This window comes from Panthera pardus, unplaced genomic scaffold (genome assembly GCF_024362965.1).
Source record: "Panthera pardus isolate Hobbes unplaced genomic scaffold, ASM2436296v1 HiC_scaffold_16, whole genome shotgun sequence".
NCBI lineage: Eukaryota > Metazoa > Chordata > Mammalia > Carnivora > Felidae > Panthera > Panthera pardus.
The window spans coordinates 40,692,390-40,708,586 of NW_026526721.1; the positions used below are offsets into that span (position 1 = coordinate 40,692,390).

General features: G+C 35.5%; 1 long non-coding RNA gene across 1 annotated transcript in view; it reads left to right on the forward strand.

The window, feature by feature from the left end:
- The first annotated feature begins 4,684 nt into the window (after positions 1–4,684).
- Positions 4,685–16,197, forward strand: part of LOC109255355 (uncharacterized) — a 341,821-nt gene continuing 330,308 nt past the window's right edge. Inside the window, exon 1 of the long non-coding RNA XR_002075194.2 lies at positions 4,685–5,801. This is a non-coding gene — a long non-coding RNA (uncharacterized LOC109255355). The remainder of the gene's footprint in view (positions 5,802–16,197) is intronic.

The following is a 16,197-nucleotide window of genomic DNA, read 5'->3' on the forward strand; positions in this document are numbered from 1 at the left end:
AGGATTATTTGTTCTACCTCTTTGAAGAATGCTGGTGTTACTTTGATAGGGATTGCGTTGAATATGTAGATTGCTTTGGGTGGTATTGACATATTAACAATATTTGTTCTTCATATCCAGGAGCATGGAATCTTTTTCCATTTTTTTGTGTCTTCTTCAACTTCTTTCATAAGCTTTCTATAGTTTCCAGTGTATAGATTTTTCAGCTCTTTGGTTAGATTTTTTTCCTAGGTATTTTATGGTTTTTGGTGCAACTGTAAATGGGATCGATTCCTTGATTTCTCTTTCTGTCACTTCATTGTTGGTGTATAGGAATGCACCCGATTTCTGTGCATTGATTCTATATCCTGCAACTTTGCTGAATTCATGAATCCATTCTAGCAGTTTTTTGGTGGAATCTTTTGGGTTTTCCATATAGAGTATCATGTCATCTGCGAAAAGTGGAAGTTTGACCTCCTCCTGGCTGATTTGGATGTCTTTTCTTTCTTTGTGTTGTCTGATTGCAGAGGCTAAGACTTCCAATACTATGTTGAATAACAGTGGTGAGAGTGGACATCCCTGTCTTGTTCCTGACCTTAGAGGGAAAGCTCTCAGATTTTTCCCCATTGAGGATGATATTAGCATTGGGTCGCTTGTATGTGGCTTTTATCATCTCGAGGTATGATCCTTCTATTCCTACTTTCTTGAGGGTTTTTATCAAGAAAGGATGCTGTATTTTGTCAAATGCTTTCTCTGCATCTATTGAGAGGATCATATGGTTCTTGTCCTTTCTTTTATTGATGTGATGAATCACATCATTTTTTTTTTTTTTTTTTTTTTTTTTTTTTTTTTTTTTTGCAGATATTGAACCAGCCCTGCATCCTAGGTATAAATCCCACTTGGTCGTGGTGAATAATTTTTTAATGTATTGTTGGATCCGGTTGGCTAATATCTTGTTGAGGATTTTTGCATCCATGTTCATTAGGGAAATTGGTCTATAGTTCGCCTTTTTAGTGGGGTCTCTGTCTGGTTTTGGAATCAGGGTAATGCTGGCTTCATAGAAAGAGTTCTATTTTTTGGAACAGTTTCAAGAGAATAGGTGTTAACTCTTCCTTAAATGTTTGGTAGAATTTCCCTGGAGAGCCATCTGGCCCTGGACTCTTGTTTATTGGCAGATTTTTTATTACTAATTCGATTTCCTTACTGGTTATGGGTCTGTTCAAATTTTCTATTTCTTCCTGTTTCAGTTTTGGTAGTGTATATGTTTCTAGGAATTTGTCCATTTCTTCCAGATTGCCCATTTCGTTGGCATGTAATTGCTCATAGTATTCTTTTATTATTGTTTTTATTTCTGTTGTGTTGGTTGTGATTTCTCCTCTTTCATTCTTGATTTTACTTATTTGGGTCCTTTCCTTTTCCTTCTTGTTCAAACTGTCTAGTGGTTTATCAATTTTGTTAATTATTTCAAAGAACCAGCTTCTGATTTCATTGTTCTGTTCTACTATTTTTTTGGTTTCGATAGCATTAATTTCTGTGCTAATCTTTGTTATTTCCTGTATTCTGCTGGTTTTGGGTTTTATTTGTTGTTCTTTTTCCAGCTCCTTAAAGTGTAAGGTTAGGTTGTCTATCTGAGATCTTTCTTCCTTCTTTAGGAAGGCCTGGATTGCTACATACTTTCCTCTTATGACTGCCTTTGCTGCATCCCAGAGGTTTTGGGTTGTGGTGCTATCATTTTCATTTACTTCCATATATTTTTAATTTCTTCTTTAACTGCTTGGTTAGCCCATTCATTCTTTAGTAGGATGTTCTTCAGTCTCCAAGTATTTGCTACCTTTCCAAATTTATTCTTGTGGTTGATTTCGAGTTTCATAGCATTGTGGTCTGAAAATATGCACGGTATGATCTCGATCTTTTTGTACTTACTTAGGGCTGATTTGTGTCCCAGTATATAGGACAGTTCTATTCTGGAGAACATTCCATGTGCACTGGAGAAGAATGTATATTCTGCATTAGGATGATATGTTCTGAATATATCTATTAAGTCCATCTGGTCCAATGTGTCATTCAAAGCCATTGTTTCCTTGTTGATTTTTTTTTTTTTTTTAATTTTTTTTTCAACGTTTTTTATTTATTTTTGGGACAGAGAGAGACAGAGCATGAACGGGGGAGGGGCAGAGAGAGAGGGAGACACAGAATCGGAAACAGGCTCCAGGCTCCGAGCCATCAGCCCAGAGCCTGACGCGGGGCTCGAACTCACGGACCGCGAGATCGTGACCTGGCTGAAGTCGGACGCTTAACCGACTGCGCCACCCAGGCGCCCCTCCTTGTTGATTTTTTGATTAGATGATCTGTCCATTGCTGTGAGTGGAGTGTTGAAGTCTCCTACTATTATGGTATTACTATCAATGAGTTTCTTGATGTTTGCGATTAATTGATTTATATATTTGGGTTCTTCCACATTTGGCCCATAAATGTTTACAATTGTTAGGTCTTGCTTTATAGACCCGTTGATTATGATATAATGCCCTTCTGCATCTCTTGATACAGTCTTTATTTTAAAGTCTAGATTGTCTGATAAGAGTATGGCTACTCTAGCTTTCTTTTGTTGACCATTAGCATGATAGATGGTTCTCCATCCCCTTATTTTCAATCTGTAGGTGTCTTTAGGTCTAAAGTGGGTCTTTTGTAAACAGCATATAGATGGATCTTGTTTTCTTATCCATTCTGTTACCCTATGTCTTTTGATTGGAGCATTGAGTCCATTGACATTTAGAGTGAGTACTGAAAGATATGAATTTATTGCCATTATGATGCTTGTACAGTTGGAGTTTCTGGTGGTGTTCTCTGGTCCTTTCTAATTTTTTGTTGCTTTTGGTATATATATATATATATATATATATATATATATATATATATATATATATTCATTTTTTGTCCCCTCAGAGAGTCCCCCTTAAAATTTCTTGCAGGGCTGGTTTCGTGGTCACAAACTCCTTTAATTTTTGTTTGTCTGGGAAACTTTTGATCTCTCCTTCTATTTTGAATGACAGCCTTGCAGGATAAAGAATTCCTGGCTGCATATTTTTCTGATTCAGCACACTGAATATATCCTACCACTCCTTTCTGGCCTACCAAGTTTCTGTGGATAGGTCTGTTGCAAATCTGATCTGTCTTCACTTGTAGGTTAGGGACTTAATCCCTTGCTGCTTTCATGATTCTCTCCTTGCCTGAGTATTTTGTGAATTTGACTATGATATGCCTTGTTGATGGCTGGTTTTTGTTGAATCTAATGGGAGTCCTCTATGCTTCCTGGATTTTGATGTCTGTGTCTTTCCCCAGGTTAGGAATTTTTTTTTGCTATGATATGCTCACATAACCCTTCTACCCCTATTTCTCTCTCTTCCTTTTCTGGAACCCCTATGATTCTGATGTTGTTCCTTTTTAATGAGTCACTGATTTCTCTAATTCTTAAATCATGCTATTTTGCCTTAATCTCCCTCTTTTTTTCTACTTCGTATTCTCTATAAGTTTGTCCTCTATATCGCTGATTCTCTGTTCTGCCTCAATTTTCAAGGAAAATTGAAAATAATCCTTGCCGCCACTGCATCCATCTGTGATTGCAGCTCAGTTATAGCATTTTTAATTTCATTCTGGCTATTTTTTACTTATTTTATCTCTGCAGAAAGGGATTCTAATCTATTTTCAACTCCAGCTAGTATTCTTATTATCGTGATTCTAAATTCTGGTTCAGACATCTTGTTGTGTCTGTGTTGGTTAAATGCCTGGCTTTCATTTCTTCATGCTCTTTTTTTGGGGTGAATTCCTTCGTTGTGTCATTTTGAAGGGAGGAAGGAATTAATGAGGTATAAAAATTGAAATTAAAAAAATTAAAATTAAAAAAATATTAAAATTAAAAATTAAAAACATACACACAAAAAAATCAAATAGGTGATGCTAGATCCTAGGTGTGTTTTGGTCTGGGTGTAAAAAGTGGTTTGACAGATTAGAGAAACAAACAAACAAAAACAAAACAAAACAACAAAAAAAAAGGGGGGAGAGGAAAAAAAGGAAATCGTTTGAGAATTTGAAAAAATGAATACACTAAAATAGACTAAAATACACAAAAGTAGAGAATATAGTAGAAAAAAATTATAGAAAAATATTTAATAAAAATTTTAAAAAAATATGAATTTTTTCATTTTCTGTATTTAAATTTTTTTTTAACGTTTATTTATTTTTGAGACAGAGAGAGACAGACCATGAATGGGGGAGGGTCAGAGAGAGGGAGACACAGAATCTGAAACAGGCTCCAGGCTCTGAGCTGTCAGCACAGAGCCCAATGTGGGGCTCGAACTCACGGACCGTGAGATCATGACCTGAGCCGAAGTCAGCCTCTTAACCGACTGAGCCACCCAGGCGCCCCTCATTTTCTGTATTTAAGAAAAAAGAAAAGAAACAAAAAAGAGAAAAAAGATTTAAAAAAAAGAAAAAAGAAAAGACAAAAAAAAAGAGAAATCATTTGAAAATTTGAAAAAGTGAATACACTGTAGTAGACTGAAATAAAATTATGGGAGTAAAAGAATTTGAAAGATTTACATAAAAGAAAAATATAGTAATAAAATTAAAAATATTTTTAAAAGAAATTGAAATTAAAACTGAAGTTTTTCTCTTCTTGCATTCAAGAAAAAGAAAAGAAATGAAAAAGAAAAACGAAAAAGAAAGAAAAAAAGGAAATTGCTTGAAAATTTGAAAAGGTGAGTACACTGAAGTAGGCTAAAATAAAATGATGGAAGTAAGGTAGAATTTCAAAAAATTTACACAAAAGTAAAAAATATAGTAATAAAAATTAAAGACAGATATTTTTAATAAAAATTGAAAATAAAAATGAGTTTTTTCTCTTTCTGTATTCAAGAAAAAGAAAAGAATTGTAAAAGAGAAAATGAAAAAGAGAGAGAAAAAAATTGAATAAATGAACCTTCAATAGATTGAAGTAGGACTGAAATTGCTTCGTTTTCCCCCTAGAGGTCAGTCCATGTAGCTCTTTGTAGTCCATAAATTAAGCCGGCGGTGAGGTTTGTGTTCTTTAAGAGCGAAGTTGGCCCAGTTGTGCAGGACTCGGTGTAACAGCACCGCTCTCCCCTAGATGGCGCTGCTAGCCTACTGGGGTGGATTGTTGCAGTTCTTGTCGGTGCCATGCGCATGCGCGGGAGCGGTGAAAAAATGGCGCCATTCAGCCACCCAGTCTGTTCTCCCGGATCATCAATTGCACACCAGTCCTCTGTCTTCAGCTCTCACTCACTCCCAGCTTTTCCACTCTCTGTGACCAGGCCCCAGGCAGTACCTCTCTCCCAAGTTTTGACTCAGATGCGGCTGTTTTCCACAGCCCCTTACTTCCAAAGGACTGCAGCTTTGACCTGCTCCGCCCCTCTGCGGGATGGTCTCAACCAGCAATGGCTGAACGAGCAATGGCTGAATGTTGGCTGCACCCAGGAACGCTTGCTGGACCCTGCTGCTGCCGGTGCCGAGACTGCGGCCAGGTGCCAGCCCGCACCAGAAAAAGTTCACGAGATAGTGTAGCAGCAGCGTTTCAGGGATTATGGAAAAATCACAACACCCGCCTGGCACCAGGCTTCACAGTTAATGACCTTGTTCCAGCACCAGCGAATGTGGCCCTTCTCTGGGGTCTGCTGGGACCAGGTGGCTTCAACAGTCTCTACCAAATGTCCTTCCAGCAGTGGAACCGCTTTTCCCGTGTGGCCTGAGAACCTTCCGGACCCCACTCTGCTCCTGGGGATTCACCCTTCCCACCAGAGCACCGCCAGGTACGGAGCTGCAGAGTTGCAGCCTTTGCACTCCCCTTGTTTACAGTCTTAATGGAACTCAAACCCTCTCCTTTCTCCTTTCTCCCTTTTTTATTTTAGTCCCTGCGGCTGTTTCCAATTTTCCACCTTCTCTCCAGCTGCTTTTGGGAGGGGTGCTTTTCCTGTATGCTCCCGTATGCTCCCGTCTTGCTCCCCAAGTTCAGCTCTTCGTGTCACGTACCTGCTGAATTCTGTGGTTCAGGTTGTGCAGATTGTTGTGTTAATCTTCCAATCGGTTTTCTAGGTGTGTAAGATGGTTTAGTGTTGGTCTGGCTGTATTACATGGACACGAGACACACAAAAAGCTTCCATGCTGTTCCGCCATCTTGGCTCCTCTCCTCAAGCCTAAATTGCCTTTCTATGTTAATTTACAAATGATAGAATTTTTCACAAAGTAAAGGCATGAGTTGATTCTATAAAATTGTAAAAGCCTATATATTGGGAAAAAAATCAAAACAAAGACCATCAATGCATGGGAACATAGATCAGTAGCAAGTACTACAAAAGAGGTTAAATTTATGCACTGAATATAATATTTTATTCACTCAGATAAGAAAATTATTAATGCCTCAATATGTAGATGAGCAAAATTCATGACGAGAAAATTCACAACTGAAAATAAAATTGGTAATAATCTATAGTTAAAAACATTAAGGGTGCCTGGGTGGCGCAGTTGGTTAAGTGTCCAACTCTTGATTTTGGCTTAGGTCATGATCTTGCAATTTGTGGTTCCAGCTCTGAGTAGGGCTCTGTACTGATAGCACAGTCTGCTTGGGATTCTCTCTCTCCCTCTCTCTCTGACCCATCCCCCACTCACACTTGCACACACACACTCTCTCTTTTTTTAAATAAAAATTTAAAAATATTAATTTAAACAATAGAGCCATATTTTGCCTATATAATTAGACTAATTGGTCACTCTGTCCCTTCATTGCACCCTACCCCTCCCACACATCAACAAACTGGAGACTATAACCAACAAAAATTGCTTAAAGTCCTTACTAAGATTTGCAAACCAGAGTCCTTCCTGTTGTAAACAAACAAACAAAAAAAAAGAGCAAACACTGAAAGGTGATAGAGTGCTTTTCTTTTTTCTAGTAGTCCTCCCTCAAAAAGTAGGAGATATCCAAGTACATTTGGCATAAGAATAGGACTCACTGATGCCACTAGAAGGGAGTGCATCTTGCTAACTTCAAAGCAGTTAAAGAAATGCAGTATTTATTACTCAATATGAGATTAGCCTTGCCATTTACTTGGATTGATATATACATTTATATACATACATAGACGTTTAATCCAATAGGTGCAGTAATTACAGAAACAGTCTTGTATGCGGTACTCAGAAACATGAGTATTGCAAAAGAAATCATTTGACCTAGAATATTCCACCACTTCTAAAACTTGAAGACTTGGGGAGCCAGAATGTCTCCATCTTCCTCATTACCCGCTCCTAAGCACATACTCCGGATGGTTTGATAGAATTTACATCAGTGTTTATCTTCATTCTTCTCTACTGGCTTGCATATATACCTAAAAACAATATTAAGTGGTGGGTGTACACACCCAGTTAAAAATTTTTTTAATGTTTATTTATTTTCAATAGAGACAGAGCACGAGCAGGGAAGGAACAGAGAGAGGAGACACAGAATCCGAAGCAGGCTCCAGGTTTCAGGCTCTGAGCTGTCAGCACAGAGCCCAATGGGGCTTGAACCCACAAACTGTGAGATCATGACCTGGGCTTAAGTCAGATGCTTAACCAACTGAGCCTCAGTAAACTCCCTCTTTGAGTTCTCTAAAAGAATTTTGGTGGTGGTGGTGGTGGTGGTGGTGGGAGGATGGATCTAGGACATAAGGAGGCAAGCTGTATATGGGCTACACCAAATAAAAAGTTTTTAATTTTTATATAGAAAATATCAATTGTTCCTAAGTCCAACATTTCCAGAAATGTGGGAAAATATAGATAGTTCATCTGTTCGCAGAAGCTCTAACATTATGGGTTTGCTTGGGTGTCCTCCTGTCTTGGTCTAATCCTGCCTCCTGCCTCGAGGCCCTGGGGGAAGGTAAAAGAAAAGAAAAGGGAAAAGAAAAAGAAGTGGCAAAGACAAGGAGGAGAGAGGAGGAAAGGAAATGAAGGAATGAGATAAAATTCCAATATCTATGTTAGGAAAAAGATAAAAAAGGGAAAAGTAACAGCCAAAACAATTCATTGTTTATAATGTCAGTATGAGACATTTATTTTAGAATGTGGATTAACCTTTTAAGTCAGGTGTCACTCCTGGCACCTATCCATGGGCATGAGTGCCCGTTATTAGGAAGATGTGGCCCTGATAACTTGCAAAAGGTGAGTGTGAAGGTTATGTCTTTGACTGACAGTTGCAGATTGGTTTGTCTCCAGTAATACTATCCCAGAGTAAAAGACATCTAGCAGCTGTACTTCCTCATTCTGGCTAATCCATTAATGTCACTGACCTCCCCAGGATTTTGTCCCCTCTTACCTTGTGTGTTTATGAATACAGTTTTATTTCTATTACATTTTTAGAACAAACCAGTCATGTTTTCTTTAGTTGCTTTTTCCTGGTGTCTCTTGCCCCTCAAAATTCCCAGAAAGCTTTGATAAATTAAATAAGTAATAAGGAATACAGCTATATATTACTGGATTTAATTAACTAAATATCAAGTGCATTCAGAATAGAGCCCTAAAACAGCAAACATCCATTTAACTCCCAATGGCCTAATTTTGTTAAACTTAAAATTAGTTTAGGTATTACAAACCACTGTATTAATAATTTGAAATATCTTTATTTTCAAATTATTTTTAAAATCTTTTATAATTCATAGAAAATAATTGTTATCTTTTAAAAAAACATCAGTAGATTAATTATTGGGCTTTGAAGTATGTAGTATTTAACTAGTGTAAGTTAAAATATCAAATTAATTATCTTCTGTAAGATACAAAATGTTAAATCATACATTGCATATATTTAAATAAATTTCCACTGTTCCTGGGAGGAATTCTATTATTTTTTACATTATTTGGTAGAATTCTTGGGTGATTTTTACTTAAGGGGCAACATAACATACATTAAAAAAGAAGCCTGCTTGAATTCTACAGACATGAATGCAGTGCTTTCAATGACTTATAGCTACTGTTGTTACTTTACTCATTTTTGTCTTTTGGCTTTACCTGCAAACTGGTGATGACAGTATATATTTCATAGGGTTATGAAGAAAGTTAATAGGGGAAAAAACCTAGCATAGCACTAGGCACATAGTAGGTACTAAATAAAAAATAGTTGAATATGACTTTTTAGCAAATGATGTAAGAAAACTTCAGCATAGTGGAATTTTCATTCTTATAAAGAAAATCTAAAAATATTTTAGCCACCGAGATGCTACAGTTCATAGGCTGTGACATTAAATAAGTCACCTGACCACTCAGTTTCTTCTAAAGGAAAGTGAGGATAAAAATAGTGCCTAGGGGCGCCTGAGTGGCTCAGTTGGTTAAGCGTCCTACTTCAGCTCAGGTCATGATCTCGCAGTTCATGAGTTCAAGCCCCACATCAAACTCTGTGCTGACAGCTCAGAGGCTGGAGCCTGCTTCGGATTCTGTGTCTCCCTCTCTCTCTTCCTCTCCCCACTCATGCTCTTTCTGTCTCTCAAAAACAAATAAATGTTAAAAAAAAAATGAAAAAAATAGTGCCTACCTTATAGGGTTATTATAAGGAAGAAAAGAGGCTTATAACCATAAAGTATATGGAATAGGGCCTGACATATGCATAAATAATTATATAAGTTTATATAAGGACTATATTATAAATAAGCATTATGTAATTATACACATATAAGGAGTTATTAAATGAATGGAGTAGAATGAATAGGGTAGAGATTTCACTACTTTTTTCATAAATCCATGATGTAATGAAACTGCTCCTCAATCTAAGATTTTATATTTTGTATTTCTTGATTAAGAATAACTCTGTTTTCCAGACATCTCAATTGCATGGATTTATGATCTGACAGATACTGTTTGTCTGGAGCAGGTGCAATTTCTATACTCTTGATTAGAATTTCACTACTTAAAGTACGATACTGGGGCCAAGAGCGTGACATCATGTAAATTATCACGTCTCACACCAGGACAACATTTCAACAGGTTCCCAGGTGATTTGAATTTGCTAATCTAAAGTGTACCATGTCACCAATATCCTACTTTTGAAAAAACAAAGGAATATAAAATTAGAAAGACCCGTAAGAGAGTGGCATTTATTTTTCTTTGGAAGGACATTTCTGTTTGAACAACAGTCTTTTGACTATCGACATAATTTTTTTTCAGTTTTTTTTTCTGATTAGTATAACAAAATCAATATTGTTTATAATTACCAGGAGCCATTTTTAGGTTTTTTAAAATTGTTTTTGCGTTCTATTTTATTTTTAATGAAGAAGCATACATAGGGAAAATATCTTTTGGGCAGATAAATTTACTTTCATATTTCTGAGGTTGTGTGTAATTGTAGAAATTGTAAGATTGAAGACCGTTGGGAGAAAGAGCTGTCCAAAAGTGAATGAGCGTTCTTTACAACAGAGCCTCTTGAAAGGAAAAAAATATGGTAATATGTTAATAGGTTTGACAGCACTCTTGCCAGTTTGAACCAGAGGTCACTGGTTCTCTGAGTGATGGAGTCTACTTGCTTAAGATTTGAAAGGAAGAAGGGTTTATGTTATTTGTCCACGGGAATCACATTATCCACTGGAATGCTTGGATTCTGAGCCTGTCAAAGCCTAGATATGTGGAGTCAGTATAGCACTTGACTATTTAAAAACATGTGGCATAACATTATGACAAATACTGCCCCTGACCCACATGTAACAAACCTCCTTAGCAGCTATTATGATGTGGGTCCCGCACATCATGACATCACGTCAACCCTGTGCAATTTTGCATTCTGCTGCTTAGGATTCAGTGAAGACATTTGTACAGGCCTCACTGATAATCTGACGCCTCCCTTGAATTTGAAGATGTCTCAAACACTTTATTTTTTATTTTCTCTTTAAATAATTTTATTTTAGGGAAAATTCATATTTCAGAAGAAATTTTATTATAGTACACATTGTGCGTTTAAAAATAGGCCAGGTACCTTTTAAAAATCAAATGGTAACATGCTTTCAGGTTAAAGCTTTCAGAGAAGAAGCTTTAAATTGAACTCCTGCCTAATGTAGTTAGGCTGTGGGAGGAGAGGGTCAGAGATACTAAGAATAGCAGTGAGCCACTCCATGTTGTTCTCTATGTTCTCTCCTCTTCCCTGAAGAGTTAGCATCTATTCCTTGGTACCGTCCCTCTCTCATCTCACCTTGCTGCAAATGAGCACACACAGCCAAGGAGATACACACATGCTCTCTCTTTCTGTCTCTCGCTCTCTTCAAAACACTCAGGGAAATCAGGGGAGTGGGAGCAGACAATCTTAGAGCTCCCTAAATTATCTAGTAATAAAATTGATATATGCCTAATGTTATATGTACATCTGTATGTAACGTGTAAATGGTACATATGACGTTCTAATTTTCTAATGTAATAAACACAGGCATTGAACTTACATTGGCCTGAGTTAGAATCTTAACTCTTATAAGATGTAACTATGAACATATGATTTATAGCTTTTTGTGCTTCAATTTCATTTCCTTTATCATATTAATTATAGTAGACCTATCAAGTCTATTATGCTAATAAAATTGGAAAAAGCACACTTAAGTGAGATTTGAGATACGGATACATTTGGTGTGTTTGCTTAGGTGATATTCTTTGCCAATGCTCTCCCTAAACCTCTTAAGCACAGATCAATTCTTTCTTTCTTTCTCTTGATTTATATGGTGGCTTGGAATATCTTTATGTTTGTAAAGGAACAAAAAAGACGTTCACTCATAGGATTGATTAAAATATACAAACACATGGTTGGTGGACTGATGGGGCGCTAAGATGTCGGCAAAGAAGTAAGCTTTCATATGATATGGAATGCCACAGACCTATACAGTCACAAGAAATAATTCTCTTATAATGAGCTATACTAAGCCAGAAGGCCAATAGGTCAGAAGGATGTAGAGGTTCCAGTTAAAGGGCTCACACTTGAATCTGGTCTGACCCATCTTGGTGCCACTCTGTGTCATCTGGTTTAACATGGCCTATGTGTAAACCAGAAAATTTCTCAGGTTCAAGAATTTTTTGTATAAGACACCTCTTTTGATTTTTTTTATCTTGTGTGCTATAAAGGTCAAGTGCATTAATGGTAAGGGAAAGCTACTGACAGGGCGTTCCACCCCCCTAGCATTGGCAAATCTGTAGCTTAAATTACAGTTATCGTTGTGGATTTCCAGGTGTGCAGAACCTTTGCTCAGCAGAATCTTAGCTCAGTAGAGATGGCAAGATTTTTCCCATAATAGGTAGGACCAAGGCTAATTTATAAACATAACAAAGACAGTCTTTGGATATTTCCAAAATATTTATTGGAAACTCAAAGGGGCATTTTTCATGGGGCTTGAGTTCCTGCATGACAAGGAATTTGTGGCATTAGATTTAATGGTTACTATGGCACTAATTGTATGCTTATAAGCTAGTAAGAAATGAGGGTACTTATATTTCTTGAATAATGCACCAAACATAATGCCTAGCATGGTAGATATTTAGTAAGCTGGTTTATCCTCTTCATGTTGATATTTTATCTTTATAATATCATTAAGAGCAAAACCTTCTTCAATTAAAGCAATTATACTACATATAATAAACTTAATCATAATAAATTCTAGTATTAGAATTTAACAACCACTTGCTGTAAATTCTAGTTTCCATGCTGGGCAAAATGTGACTATGATGGTCATAAAAATTCCAGATAATAATTTCTTGGTTTGTAGTTAATAAATTGCTTTTTTAAAAGTTATTTATTTATTTTGAGAGAGACAAAGACAGCTCGAGTGGGGAAGGCACAGACAGAGAGGGAGAGAGAGAGAGAATCCCAAGCCAGCTCCACACTACATGCTCAGAGCATGACTGGGGACTTGAACTCACGAAACCATGAGATCATGACCTAAGCCCAAACCAAGAGTGGGGTGTTTAACCCACTGAGCCACCCAGGTGCCCCAAAAAATTGCTTTTTATATACACTGTCTTTTAATATTTTCAACAACTTTGGGTTGAGTATTACATTCTACATTTTATAGATGAGTCTCAGAATTATAATGAAAAGGAAAAGATATGGAAAACAATTTAAAGAAATAGAAAAATATGTATTTATTATATTAATCATCACACAGCAGAAAATATATGTATTATGTACTTTCAAAATGAGAGAAAGTAAAAAATACTACACCTAAAATTAGAAACCTAAATTCTTCTGATTTTTACTTTAGCTTGGTCAAATTTTGTTTTTAAAAGAATTTTCAGGTGTAAATCATGATTTAACAGTGTTTCATACTGTGTCACTGGTATTTCAAATTATTTGCACATAGGCTGCTGAATGAATGAAAAATTAGTTGAATTGTAATAATAGATGAATGTGTATTCATACTTGTCAAGCATATTTTCATGGGGATCAAAGTTAAATGTGATTTTTCTTAATATCTTCATAAGTGAAAAAACTAATATAATCAGTACATATTTATTAGCTGGAAGATGGTGCTAAATCTAGTCAAGTTCTAAAGAAATATAGATAGATAGGAACTTAATGTAGGGAAGCAGTGAAATTAAATTCTATTTGTAACCAAATATGCATTAGTGTGTCTGGAAAATAAAATGAAATTAAGGCCAAACAAATATTTAGTGGACTAGTTTTTAAATTTAAAGCAATATAAATATGTGTTTGTAATACACGGAAACTAGAACTAATGTGTTTGTCATATCCATAATCTTTATGTAAATAGACATCTATTAATTTTGATGAGTTCATTATGTTTTATTATTTTGAGACTAAGCCTGAAAACATATCCTATTCTAATACTGGGGGACAAAAAGGATATGGTCCGAAGAGAAGTAACTAAAATAATACATTTATGTAGGCAAATGACTTTGGATATTTGATTTCTTCTTAAATAAGTCAATATGCATTAAGCTAACCACACACTTATTTAGCTAGGGTAGAAAATGGTCGTACATGCTTTTGAAAACAACTGTCGTAACAGAGAAAAATAATCACCATGATACTAAGTATTTATCAAGTGACAGATTTTAATTCTTATTGTAGCATGATTTTGATGAACTATTATACTATTTAACTTTTATTTTTAAATATATAATTTAAGTATTTAGAAAAGTTTATTCCAGCAAAATCTATTAATAGTCAATCATCCAATGATTTCCTAAAGTACGATTTGCTATCAAATTACTTAATGACTTTTCCTAATGAAAACTTTCCACTCATTATTCACTTAGCTCTCTTCATTTGTTTAAATTGATGAAAGTGTACTGGGAAGGGGCTTTTACAACATTTATGTTTATTTTGCACCTAAGCCAGGGATTCGTAAACTTTCTTCTATAAAAGATCAAATAGTATTTTAAAGTCTTTGCAGGCCACAGATTCTCTGTCACAACTCTTAACTCTATCATCATAGTGCAAAAACAGCCATAAACAATAACTAAATGATTGAGGATCGCTGTTTTCCAATAAAATTATTTATGGCTAGATTTGTCATGCAGGCCATGGTTTGCCGACCCCTGATCTAGGCTGTTGTTGGTTCTTAAATAACAATGACCATTTTAAAAAAAGTCTTTAAGGGGTGCCTAGGTGGCTCAGTTGGTTGAACATCTGACTTTGGCCCAGGTCATGATCTCACAGTTTGTGAGTTTAAGCCCCGCATTGGGCTCTGTGCTGACAGCTCAGAGCCTGGAGCCTGCTTCAGATTCTGTGTCTCTCTCTCTCTGCCCCATCCCCACTCATGCTCTGTCTCCCTCTGTCTTAAAAATAAATAAAACATTGAAAAAAAATTTTTTTAAATAAAAAGTCTTTAATAATACTTAGATCCCCATTGGTATTAGATACAGGGTATACTATATGCTAAAATCTACAATGTAACAAGAAAATAATTATCAGAATTTTGTCTAAGATAATCAGACTAGTTATAGCTCTTTGGGGCTGGTTTATTAGAGAGATCAGGGTAGAAAACGCAAGTCAAACATTAAAGTTATGTCAAGTAAACACCTACTTAATTTTTCTCTCATTATGCTATTTTGTAATGCCAGTATTAAAAGGAAACATGAAGCATTTTTCTTTGGCCACAAGTGGACTGCAGTCTAGTTTGAAGCCTGAACTTCAAAACTGAGTTAGTATGGAGATTAAAACTCCATAATCCTCGCTTTCAGAAATATTTGTTTTTGAGATGTGTTTTAAGTTGTATGCTAAAAAGCTCTACATAATTTTTCTCATTATTTGACATATTTTTATCCCTCTAACAACTGAAGCATTATGGTAGAGAAAGCTGTAGACATTCTATTTAACATTTCTAGAGCAGGCAAGATAAATTTGACCCTTTCATTTTCGTTGAACAACTATATTGCAAGTTCTACATTTGTCTCCAAGAAATACACTAAATTCACAGGATGTGTGAATTTGGATTTAGTAATATAGCAAAGGGTTATGAGAGCAGAAAAAATGAAAGAAAATCCTGAGAGCAATCCTTCAGTGTATCTAAATCCTGCCTATCCTATAAACCAATATCAAATTCTATATTTTCAGGCTATTTGATTCCATTAGCACAGAATTAAATTAGGAAATAACACATCTTTCCATGGAAAATACCACCATTAGAACTGCTTAATTATTTTATTTGGCATGTGATAAATAGATTAAAATGTGGTGCACACATCTGGATTATTTTTGTTAATTTCTCTTAAATAAATATCAATTATTCAACTTTCTCATTTTTCACTTTAATTTCAGTATTACCTCTGTAATCATCAGGGAAACAATAACAATCATAAAAATATACAGAGTGTGTTGGAAGGAAAAAAAAATCCCAAAATGGTCAATCTAAGCATAATGAGCTGAACTCACTTTTTTACTTCACAATATAACTATTCTCCTAGTTTTTTAAATATATAATTGTATAACCATGTTTAATGATTGTTTATTATTCAATAATTTGGTTATTGCATTACATTTAAGTAATCCCCTATTATTGGTTATTTATGTTGCCTGGTTTTTCAGCTAGAGAAGTAATCCTACTATGAGCAGCCTGTATTTTTACAATGCTTGTAATTTATTTTAAAACACTTCTTTATTGTGTTAGTTTCCTATTGCTGATGTAACAAATTATTATGACTTTAATGACTTAAAACATACGTATTACTTCTGTAGGTTAAAAGCTTGACAAGTCTCAA